Source organism: Anas platyrhynchos, chromosome 20, assembly GCF_047663525.1.
Source record: "Anas platyrhynchos isolate ZD024472 breed Pekin duck chromosome 20, IASCAAS_PekinDuck_T2T, whole genome shotgun sequence".
Classification (NCBI taxonomy): Eukaryota; Metazoa; Chordata; class Aves; order Anseriformes; family Anatidae; genus Anas; species Anas platyrhynchos.
Window position 1 is genome coordinate 13,981,401 of NC_092606.1, and position 13,130 is coordinate 13,994,530.

Below are 13,130 nucleotides of genomic sequence, written 5' to 3' on the forward strand. Positions count from 1 at the left end.
CAGTTTTCTGGTAACAGTTTCTGATTTGACTCCATTTGACAGCATGTATCTAAACATGAACAAATACTTGGGGGGCCATGGGTTTGTCTTGCAAGGGTAAGAAGAGGGAAGAAGGACATACAAACTCAGTTGTGGTTTTTTGATCCCTGATGCCAACTTCGTGCTCACATCACTGGATGTGAAGAGCTCCTTGAAGAATTTCTACTGTCATCATTGCTGCCATTTCATTTCTCTGGCGTTTTATAGGCAAAGCTTGACACTATTAATAACATTAATAGGACATGTCACTGCAGTCTTAAATTGTCATCCCCCAATCATTGATCTAACGTCTCACTTGGACGTGCCAGCACATACTGTCTGCTAGAATTACTTCTACTAAATAGCTGTAATTGCCATGCCCGGCTCGTTTTGTCTTGGGTGCCCTATAAAGATCCCTGGCAAACTAGCTTAATTCACTACTGAGAGGAAGATCTGCTTTGTGTTCCTCTGTGCGTTGACTGATTTCTAGTTTTATTCCCGCAGAAAAAATGTGCTGGTCCCCTCCTCAGAGCAGCAGCGCGTCCCACAGCAGTGCACATTTGCACAGAAGTGCTCTTGGCCGAAGCAAGAAGGCAGGAGGACTCTGCACAGGCTGGAAAGCCCTCTTGCTTATTATACCTCTACGACTAGGGATAAATCACATAAATCCCGTATATATTGATGCATTTAAAGTAAGGTTTTCTTTCAATTCATTGCTTGTTACTGTCAAATAAGTTTGGGTATCTGTGATGTCAGTAAAGAAATGAATGACAATTTCCTTTATTCCTTTTGAACTCCTAGGAATGCTTTAAGATGCCACAGTCTTTGGGAGCATTAGGAGGGAAACCAAATAATGCCTATTATTTCATAGGATTTTTAGGTAAGGAAAAAAGAAACTTATTCCAAATGTGCAGATGATCAAAAGAGAACATTTTTTGAAGGGGAAATAGTAAGGGGTCTAAGCGTGAACCTCTAGAAGTAAAGAAAGATGAGAATAGAATAAAATAAATGAAGAAGCATATCTAAAAGAGTTTAGAAACAGTATGAGATGATCCTTAACAGGAGCAGAAAGTTAACAGCAAAGCTAGGTGTAAAAATAAGTGATGACATCAACAAGAGCAACATACTGAGAATAGCTGATAGCATTTGACAAGTGTATTGGTCAAATGTCACTTTTATTTTCTTGTATTTCAAAACTGTTTCTGATAGCAGTATCTTTTTCACCTTTTGCATACCTTCTGTTATTAAGTATTGCTCTAATTAATTTAAAATGCATTCCTTCAGATTTCACCCCACTTTGGGCCAAAATTTTGCAACCCTATTTTGTCCTTTTGTAAAACCTAACCTGTTTTAGTTCGGCTTTTTTGTTCCAATTTCTGAATGAATGCCTAATGGGATTACAGATTGCATCTGTGAACATCCTGTACCTTTTAATCTGTCAAATGTTAGTGTTTACAACACTTGAGATTTAAAAAAAAAAAAAAAAAAAAGTACTGGATCTCACATGGAAAAATAAAAGTATGTGACAAAGATAGAACATAACCAACCAAAAAATTACAGTAATAGGTGACAATAGGAAGTTATACTAAATACCCTGTGGGAAACGCTGTGTCTAAACCTTCCGATTCTCTTAAAGAATCCCTAGCTGGAAAGTCTAGATTATACTGACTGCGATGGCAATCTAATTTCTATTTTACAGTTCTGGACCAAGTGCTTATTAATGTCACTTGCTTATTTTTAACATACGGCTTTTACCCATCCAGGCAATGAGCTGATCTATCTGGACCCTCACACCACTCAAAGCTTTGTAGATTCAGAAGAAAATGGCACGGTTGACGATGAGAGTTTCCACTGCCAGGAAGCCCCACATAGAATGAAGATCATGAATTTGGACCCTTCAGTAGCTTTAGTAAGTGTCAGGAAATCTTGAATGCATGTACTTTATCTCAAAGTAATGTCTCTCTACATTGGTAAGGGCAGCAATGCATCTCCTTGAACAGAACCAAGATCACAAAGCTGTCTTCTGTGATCAACACATAGTAGTTTGTACATAACTACATGGAGAATCTTAGGGCAAGTGGGGAGCTGTCTGTACTGTAGGAGCTCGCTTTGTTTTCTTTACTGAGCAGCTTTTACTTCTTTCAAGAGGCATTATAATGGTCGGAGCAAGGAACTGAAACAGGTTTACGTGTTTTATTCTATCACTACTTTATGTTTGGTCACCTCTAGACAAGTTACTTAAACTTACTTTCTATCATAAGTTGAAAATGTTTAAGTGGAATTATTGTATTTCACCCCAAATTACAAATACAAATGTATTATTTGTAATTCACCCAAAATGTCATGGGGGTACTGTGGTATTTGAAAAAATTGGATCTGATCCCATGCCAGTATCCTGTGATTGGGTGATTGGCAGTTGTCACCAGTGGGATGTGTTTCTAAAGCTTTAAACAATCTGTAAAGATACCGGTATCTGTCATTCATTCACATACCTGTTTTTTAATACTGCTGCTTTTTAGAAAGTTTTTTTGTTTTGTTTTGTTTTAATACTTAACTACGTAACTGTGCAAAATGTGGCATGATGCAACGAGACAGACAAAATCATAATGAAGAGCAAATATTTTCAGTATAGATACCAGAATGGAAATGTTCCTTAGGTGGTCCATCATCTACAAGTTTTCAGCTTCTGCTGATACCTGGACTGTAGGAACTGGGTGGCGCTCCATGGAGGAGCACACAGGAGCTGCTGCTATTTTTTGCTTGACTATTTCGTTAGGGGTTTGCAGGGCCTTGTTCTCCCCGTGGGTTCTCTCCCTAGAGCTGCCACATATTTGGAGTCTTATATCTACTGATCGTACAGGGCATTACTGTATCAGAGGTCAAACCGCCTTACCTGCTGGTACCACATACCTACCATCTGCAAAGGTAAAACTCTGTGTGTTTGTTTTTTCCCCTAAGGGCTTCTTTTGCAAAGAAGAATGTGATTTTGATAACCGGTGTAGTCTTGTACAAAAGGTAAGAGTGGGAACTTAGCATCTCGATTTGTTCTTTATAAAGTCTGGTTTTTATTGTCTGGTTTTTGTAAAATTTTCCTTTGCATTTTCCTTTGTATACAAATTGTATGAGCCATGGAGAAGAATGCATTAAAGCATCAGGGTAAGGCAATACTACTGAATTGCTAATTGGAAATTGTTCAGCACTTTACCAGCCACAAACCCTGCCAGTTGGAAAATGGGTGTAAACATCCACACTTGAAGGTGTTACTGGGTGACACTTGCTTTTAACTTCTAATTCTCACTAAATGACTAAGGTTTAACTGCCATATTGTAGTGATGTATCAATGATTTGCTTCCTGATCCTTTTTTATTGTTTGACATAATAGATTGCGTGTTCTAATTATGACTGTTAGTCCCTGCTATCTTAAAGATCTGATTCTGTAAGTGCTGCAGGCCTCTAGCTCCTGCTGATCTAGGGAGAACAGAAGGTGCTGGCTGCCACAGGAAACAGACTTGAGGATGTTTCTGCATGCAGCTGTTAAGCTAAGCACCAGACGTCTGAATGTAAAGTACCATCAACCTCTAAGGGCATTTATTTAAAAAAAAAAAAATCATCTAAGGAAAACAGTTTGTAAATCACTGAAATACAGGACAGAAGGTAACTTCGCTTTGAAGAGGAATAGCGTTTGGCTTCAGGAACACCTTTTTTCCTGACCAAAACCTGTCCTTCAAAATCTGATGCGTTTTTTTTTTTTTTTTTTCCCCCTTTGGAGGAGCTGATAGATCTGTCTTTTGTGCTATTGATCAACAGAAAACTTGAGGAGAGTTCTATGCAAGCAACTTTCTTTTAAAAAGCAGAAAATATTGTACATTCCTAGTGTGCTTGCTACCTGTAAACAAAATTACAGGTTTGCAGATATCAAAGCTGATATCAAAAGATGATAAGACTGATAATTTGTAGTACAGTTCAAGAGATCTGTCTTCCAGATGTGTTTTAACTAGGGATGTATTACAGAGACCATGGTGCTTGGATTTCACAGTATGTCTGTATAAAGACTTTTTTTTCCTGATGGACATGCGTAATTAAAAAACACTTTCAATTAAGCAGACACATTTTGTGTTTGAAGCGTCCCCCGAGCTAGCTTTTAAAATGAAAGCATTCTGTCCTCAGGAGATTCTAAAGCAGCAGAGTCTACGGATGTTTGAGCTGGTCCAGAAGCACCCGCCACACTGGCCTCCTTTCATACCTCCAACAAAACCAGAAGTGACAACCACAGGAGCAGGTAAGGCACCGATTAAAAGCCTAATTGTGCAATGTTATGTTCCTCGTTAGCAAATAAAAGAATAATCACAGGTAGAATAACTATCCTTTGTGAGTGTCAAGCAATATATAGCAGGCATGTATCCAAACAAGCCATACAATTGCTAGCACAGATTTTTTTTTTCACTCTTACAAAGTACTTTTCTGGAATGCGTCTTTCAAAGTTTTTTTTTTTAAGTGAACAAAATCAGGCATGTCTTTAGAAGCATTTTTTTCTTTATCTTTTTTTACAGAACTCATTGAATCTACTGACAAGCTATTTGAATTGGAAGAAGAATTTGAAATCCTGAGTGTGTGAAGGAAACTGTGGTGACTCTTCTGAGTGTTGAATATATTGGTAATATTATTGCATTGACTTAAACAGCCATGTTAGCCCCGAAGTGCCTGAAATTATGGATAACAGAGCACAGAAATCTAGTAGCATCCAAAACTCCAAGGGCAGTTTAACACACAAGCTTCCCCGGATGGAAAGGCAGTAAGAGATCTTGTGATAAGATGCTTAAAGGGAATCTCTTTTTAACGTACCTTAGCTGGAGACAAACGGGCCTTTGAGATTAAGGCAAAAATACATGTATCACTGGGCACCATGTTTGGAGAAAGGGATAACCCAAATGGATATTTCTTGCTCTCATATAATAATGCAATAGTTTAGTTCTTCAAACAAAACAGTCTTCAGTTAAGGAGGATGTTTACTTCTGTTCCCTCCTGTGGGCTGCGTCATAGGAAAAATACATTGTCTTGTTTAAAAGATTGACTGGATCAGGAGAAAATTGTTTCCTTGTTAAATATTTTAACATGTATTTGAGCAACCAGACTTTATTACAAAAATGTTTCTGTAAAAGGAACTATGTCTAATGGACACATTTTGCAATAGCCTTCCTGTTTCTGGGAGACCTCAAGAGGAACAGGAGCCTCAAATAGTTGATACAGATCACAACCACTGTTATAGTTATGGTATATTTCACCTTGACCTTAAAATTCAAATGATTAAAACTTAGGTTATTTCTTTCCGAGTTAAAACAAGTCAAAGGTGGTTTAACTGTACCTTATTTATTTTAGAATAGATTTACACAAGTTTCTCTGTTACAGCACTTTATCTGTGCATCTAATAAATTTCTTAAGCTTTTCTTAGGTTGTATGCTGCTATGTTTGGTTAATTTGTGTGAACTAAATATAAACCAGGTGATCTTAAAACTTAATATAGAAGCGTACACAGATTACTGAATTGTTGCTTTTTGACTTCTTGCCTTTTGAAATCTGTTTTGGTAGAAGTGCCTTAACCCTACAGGTTTATCAGAACAGCCTGGGCAGTTTTATTTCTAAGGCAGAGAATCTCTCTCTAGCAGCCATAAGAAAAACAGTTCAGAATAAAGAAAGGCAAAGATTTTTAATCCATGCTGAAGTTCCTTTTCACTACCAGACAGTCCCCCTTGTGGTCATGTTGTCATGCTAGTGTAATGAACATGAACTGCAGACTTTCATCTTCACCAATAAATGACAACATAGAGAAATACTGAATATTGTCTCCTCTCACTTGCACCTCTCGATCAGGGCCACTGTTTTTTCAAACAAAAGAGTTAACGAGATCCTATTGCATCTTGTTTAATGTTTATTAACTACAGTTTGGAAACCACAAACGTAGAAAAAAAATATCATTTCCTTATTTTATTAAAACATATATAAAACATATAAAAAACATATATAATATATATATATATATAACACATATTGTGTTGTAAAGCCCACAATTCCCTACCAATGACAACAAAAACATCATCTAATTGAGCATGCAGTTTTCATTAACCTGTTTGGTTTTTTTTTGTTTGTTTGTTTTTTTACATATACCCAACAACACATACACATGTGTTGTGTTGTGTTTTTTTCCATCATTTCTCACTGAAGCAATACCCATCCCGTATCAGATCTGTGTCATTACTCTAATTTTTGTTCCTAATGTACTTGAAAAACTTCTTAACTCTATTGATTGCAACAGTGGATATTTTCCCTCCGATCTTAACTCCATTTATCAATTACTTATTCTCTTAAAATCCTGCTTTTAAGAGATGGTTAGGTATTCACCATCTCTCACTCTTATTTATAGATTTTCTTTTCTTTTTCAGTAGTTCAGCCCTAGTCAACTTGGAGGTGTCATGTATTTGGCAATTTTATTTATGGTAGCACTCCCCTCCCCTCCCCTCCCCTCCCCTCCCCTCCCCTCCCCTCCCCTCCCCTCCCCTCCCCTCCCCTCCCCTCCCCTCCCCTCCCCTCCCCTCCCCTCCCCTCCCCTCCCCTCCCCTCCCCTCCCCTCCCCTCCCCTCCCCTCCCCTACCCTCTTTTGCCTCCTCTCCCCACTTTTGCCTCCCCTCCCCTCCCCCCCATCCCCTCCCCTCCCGTCTCCTCCCCTCCCCTACACCCCCTCCCCTATGCTCCCTGTCCCTATACTCTGCTACACTCCCCTCCCCTATACTACCCTACACACTCCTACACTCCCCTCCCCTATCCTACCCTAAACTCCCGTTCGCTACACTACCCTACATTACCCTATGCCCCCCTCCCCTACACTCTCCTACACTCCCCTCCCGTATCCTACCCTACACTCCCCTAAACTCCGATCCCCTACACTACCCTATACTCTCCTATGCTCCCCTCCCCTCTAACACGCTACACTACCCTACCCTACCCTACCCTACCCTACCCTACCCTACCCTACCCTACCCTACCCTACCCTACCCTACCCTACCCTACCCTACCCCACCCCATCCTATCCTATCCTATCCTATCCTATCCTATCCTATCCTATCCTATCCTATCCTATCCTATCCTATCCTATCCTACCCTCCCCCTGCCCTCCCCTCCCCTCCCCTCCCTTCCTTTTATTCCCTCCCCTTCCCTCCCCTCTTGTCTTCTTCTCTCCTCTCTTCTTTCTTTCGGGTAACTTCAAATCGCTTCAGTCGTTCTCATAGCTCCTGTCCCTGGCTGATTCACGGGAACCCATCAGCAGCAACCAGAAGCGCTCCAGCTGCTGTGTCACTGGTCGAGCAACAGTCTCCAACTGGGAATCGCTGACTTCGTTGTGTGGCTCAGACAGGTGCCTTGCAGTTCCACCGTGGCCTGGACGTTTCCTCTTGCTGTGTCCCCACCTACAGCGCACTTCTGCTTAGAAGCAGCAGCAGGCTTTGCAAGATGTCCCACTCCTTCCATTTTCAGTGGTTTAGCTTGGCTAGCCGGGTGGTGTCTGTCAATAGAAGACAACAACGAGATTTGGGTTAGAAACAGCTAACTGAGTAGTTCCTTTGCAAAAGGGCAAGGAATATCTACCCCTTCCTACTGGAGGCTGCAGTGTCAGAGATAATGACGGGTCCTTCCGAGAGCTTTGAAATATCCCTTGGGGATGCTGAGTCCAGAGGACCAGAGCAAACCTGTCTAAAGTACACCGTGGAATCACTCGGAATGACTTCCTAGCAGAAGCATGTGTCTGATACGGCTTCAGCTGCTTGCAGTGTTCTTCTTCACCTCATACCTAAATTCAGATGAGAGATCTCAATGAAGATGGAAAGGTTGAGAAATAGAGAAATCACTGATGTGCTTTGAGAACTTCTAAGGACTGAGTACTGCATCAATCCCATGTTGTAACATTAAGGATTGGTTAGAAAAGCAAACGTTAAAAACAAGGAAAGGGGAAGAACAAGTAAGCTTTCTTAAAGTATCTATTCTATTTAAGGTATCTTTAAAGAAGTAAATAAGTACTGAAATATATATGCAGATAGAGAGAGAGAGAGAGAGAGAGAGAGAGAGATACAGAAACCTAAGAGTCTGCTGTGCAGGTTAGCTTCTTGCTCTCTTTTCTAAAAGTCACAGTGAATGCAGCATCTGTGTGCGTTACAAGCATTACCCTCAGTCCAGCACAGGTACACACGAGAGGTCAGCCTGCAGGTTGCGGAGGCAAAGCAACTGCTCTGGCTGGATGTGAAGAGCCAAGACAGAAGTTGCTGTCAGGGAAAAGATACACAGAGGGGATGAAAAAGACGGAGTGTGCTTCCGACCTTCACAACTTCTAAGCAAGCAGAGATGAGGTTGTGGAAGAAGCAAATAAGCTGTTGATCTAGAAGCAGCCTGAAGATTGTCCTTAAGCAGGGCCTTGCATTCTTCATTTTTACAGCATTGCTTGCCTTCAAGTGCACGACGATGATTTTATGAACTTTCTACCACTACAGAAATGCACCGGATTCTTTCACAAAACTTACGGGTGGTACTTGGCAATATTGGTCAGCATTCTCTATTTCCTTCTTCATCTCAATTCTCTTTTGGCCTGTGAAGCTTTCCAGATCAGAGGAGAAGATCCACGGTAATACGGAGCTTTGGATACTGCAAAGGAAACGAAGAATCCTACTGACAACTCTTTTCAACCTCGCCTGCAAGCATCACAGAAAAGAACACCGAAAGAACACCGCTTTATCATGGGAAGCATAAATTGGAGCATAGGTGTCCTATAGCTGAAGCGAGGTGAAGCAGGTTCCACACAAGGTGAAGGAGCACACCCATAAGCATTTCCGTAAAGCCGTGTTTTCAAACAAAGGGTTAAGATTTAGATTTTCTTACAAGTGAAGAATGAAGAAATAAAAGAAAAAGAAAATTACCAGGACATCCAGTTTTCCTCTAGCTTGCTTTGCTTCTTTCCGAATCTGAGTCTGGAGTGACAGTCAGGGAGCAGCGTTGTGCAGAAATGCCAAAGCCTCCCCAGCTGGTTGTACCTTCATCAGCAAGGGCTTTGATACTGCTGCCTCCTCAGCAACATCAGCCATTTCCGAGGAAAGCTGGTGTCCATCAGGTCAAATAGGAATGGGAAATCCCTCTTGCCACAACTTCACACTCACACCAGAGTTGGCAGGACAGGCCGATGGACAGAGAAGCGTCTGCAAGAGTGTTAGAAAACAGACTTTAGATTTCCGTCAACCCAGGAAGAATTACTTGCTCATCCCTTCAAAGTGAACTCTGAGTAGAAGGAGGGGATCCCAAGCTGCATTCCTGACATCTATGCTGCAAAGTCATCCAATGGGACATGTTACTGTAGCAGCCTGTTACGAACAGAAACAGGACTTTGAGGTTATGCTGTTGGATTAGAATTAAGCTCAAAGAGTTAGTCCTTTGACGTGTTTTTGTTTGCAAGTGTTTTCACTGCTTCCCAGACAATGTCTCCAGCAAGCTAGCTGCTTGCTTCATTTGTTCTGTTCTGTTCTGTTCTTTTTGATTCTGTTTTGTTTTGTTTTCTCAGCCAGGATTCTTAGAGAAATGAGATTAAAGTGATCATATTGTATGTCCACCCATCCCTCCCTCCCCTTCGCTTGTCCAGAGCTTTTACCTCGTCCAGCAGCTTGAATGAACTCGGTCCTAGGCGCAGTTGTGTCCAAGCCATTCTGTTCCTAGACGTGTTGTGAGAACAGACAGCTAAGTAGTGGGGAGGGGACGTGCTGCTGTCTGCAGTGTGACCTCAGCGCTTACCAAACAGTAGGGAATACACAGAGAAGGGCCTTAGGAGAACTTCAAGCCCCAGATATGTTTTATGTGGAAACCATATTTCCCAAGATAACACTGGACGCAACTGCATAATCAAAAGGGATTCATTTCTTGGTTCATTCAACTCCTAGGTTTTAGTTTTAAAACATGTCTGTCTTGGCTTAAAGCACTCTTCCAATCTCTATTTCCAGTTCCTAGGATTTCCTGAAATAGGGAATCCCATTTTTTTCTTTGTACACTCTCCCAGCCTCTTTGTTTTCCTCTCCCCAAGAAACTTAGCACTGCTCTCTTCATACTTGACAACTAGATATGGAGCTGTATCAGCCAGAAGGAAGTTTCCTTCACACTTTCTGCTTCTTACGGTATCTGGGCTCTTACCTTTACACTTACTCACCCTTCCTACATTAGCACAAAGAAAGCTGTTTGGGAGATCTGATGTCTTGTTTTCCAGAAACTGCCCTGAATCACCTTTACGAGAGCTGTCCCACGCTGCGAGCACAAGTCTTGCAGTCTGGCCAGATATTTGCCTTCTAAGTCAATAACCAAATCTGTTACAAAGGTAAGAACATGTAATTAATGGAAAGGAAATCCTTTTATCCTTTTATTTTGATCCAAATTCACTTTTTTTTTTTTTTTTTTTTTTTTTTTCTAGACCAAGAATGAATCGTGGAGAACCACCAAAACTCAGGTGAGAAATGAAATGACAAATGTTAAGGTCAGGAAGCTTGCCCACTGCCATTGCTACCCTGAAAGCAGATGGAGTGCATCTTCATACGCCACAGCCTGAGACACTAGTCGACAGGCCAGCCCGTGTGAGGAAGTCCATTGCTGCCTGAATTTTAACATGACAGGGGGACTCTTAAGCCTCTTGTTTATGCTTTAGTACTTGCGGTCTATGGGAGGACCACAGCACACTCTTCTCTGTCTCCCCTTATTTGTTGATCGTCTGTAGGAAGAAGAGAACGTGCAGAGGCCCTCACCCGTACATTGGGTCTGTTCTCACTCTGTGCAGCTCCATCATTGAGCAAAGTACCAACCTTGAGGCTTCTGTAAGGACTTGACACAAACTACAGAATACTACAATGAAGCATTCACAACAAAACCACATTTTTTTCCGCAGCCAAGCATCAAAACACTTACAGAAGGGCATGGTCCCTCTCTGTGCACCTCAAGGGGAGATCCACAAATCCTCACGTGGTTTCATCGCATCCAGCACCCTTCTCTGTGCCTCCCAGCTAAACGTGCACAGAGGCAGCTGTTGCCAAAGTGCTGTGGTGACACAATTCAGTTCTGTTTCTGAAGTCATCACCGCAGGCGCCTCCCAGTGACGGCACAACACTCTCTGTTGCTAATGCGTCTGTCTCAGAAACAGCTAGGGAAGTACCACTATGCCCAAACTGACTTGAATTAGAGTAGTTCCCAAATTGTTCTCTGCTCCCCTACATCTGTGGAAGGTGTGTGATCAATCTTTTCCTTGAGAAAGGACTACAGAGCAAAAGAGCTTGATTCTGAGACGTTGCCCGTCCTTGTAGAGCAGTTCACCTTTGATTTCCATGTCAGAAAAAAGAAGGTGAAATCAACAATTCCCTTCCTCTGAGCTGGGAATAGGAAAGAAGCCCAATTCTCCAGGAAGCCTTCAAAAGGAAACTCTGCATTTCTTTCTTAAACACCTTGTTTAATTTCTTGAAAGAAATCTTTCCCAGGACTTTGCAACTGCGGTGGTTCGAAGCGGGTGGGCAGCCGAGTTCCACCACGGCCGCTCTCTCACTCCCCCTCCTCAAAGGGAAAGGGGGAGAAAATACGATGCAAAGGGCTCCAGGGCTGAGATAAGGACAGGGCGATGGCTCAACAAGTATCGTGACGGGCAAAGCAGACTCAGCAGAGTGACCCTCAGGGTCCCTCCCTGCCCCTGCTCCCCGTGGGGTCCCTCCCATGGGATGCCGTCCTTCCCCAGCTGATCCCACACGGGCTGCCCACAGGCAGCAGCTCCTCAAGCACTGCTCCCACACGGCTCCGTCCCACGGGCTCCATCCATCCATCCATCCCCCAGGAGCAAACTGCTCCAGCACGGGTCCCCCACGGCTGGGCGGCAGCTCCCCCCAGCCCCCCTGCTCCTGCGGGGGCTCTCCACAGGCCGCAGCCTCCTCCAGGCCACAGCCACCTGCTCCACCGGGGGCTCCTCCACCCACAGGGGGGCAGCAGCGTGGAGATCTGCTCCATGGGGGACCCATGGGTGCAGGGGGACAGCCTGCTCCACCAGGGGCCTCTCCCTGCACAGCCCGCAGGGGAACTGCTGCTGTGAGCCTGGAGCACCTCCTGCCTCCTGCTGCACTCACCTTGGGGGCTGCAGGGCTGCTTCTCACTCCTTGCTCTTCCAGCTTCTGTTGTGCAGCAGTATTTCCCCCTGCTTACATCTGCTCTCCCAGAGGTGCAAACAACATCGCTTATTGGCTCAGCTCTGGCAAGCGCCGGGGCCCTTTTGGAGCTATCTGGAGCTGGCTGTTGTCTGGATTGTTCTCACAGACGCCATCCCTGCAGGCCCCTGCTACCAAACCCTTGCCACGTAAATCCGATCGAAGTGTATGCAGCAATTACAAAGCCGCTGTGCTTTGGGCTGTCACGATCCTTCTGCAAGTGCAGGGGAGGTGCAGGGTTGCTTTGCATTTCCAAAAGGAGGAAGAAAGCCTCCAACCCCACTGGACCTCAGCCACTTGCAGGATCCAAGCAACGCTCCCCACTTTCAGTTATCTCCCTCCCATGCACACAGTGGGAGCAAGGTTGAACAAGCACATTTTTGAAAATGTTTATCTTAATGAAGAATAAAAGAAGTCTACAACACCCAATCCCTCTGTGCACCCAAGGCAAAAATCGTGGACTATTCTGCCTCAACACTATTTTCAGACCCAATTTGTCAAGTCATCTAGCAGAGGATTTCTCTCTTGTTCACTCACTAGCTTAGTAGAGCACCAGTTTACATAGGTGCTGGAGCAGATTCCTCAACCATCTGAAGGGACTTGATCCCAGAAAAGTTCAAAACTGCAGATGACTCATGATTTTGTGGTGAAGCATCTATTAAATGAGAGCTGTTCCGCTTAGGGCACAGTGAGACAGTGTGAGAAGAACCCTGTATCTCACTGATTGAGGCTTTATAACTCTACAGAATTGTCAGTCAACAATAAATGGAAAGTGCAGGAGATATGTTCTTTCTTCCTCCTTTCCCTGCCATACATTAGCAGAGAGATTGTGGTGGGATATAGGTTCAGAGCCTCACAGAAGAAGGA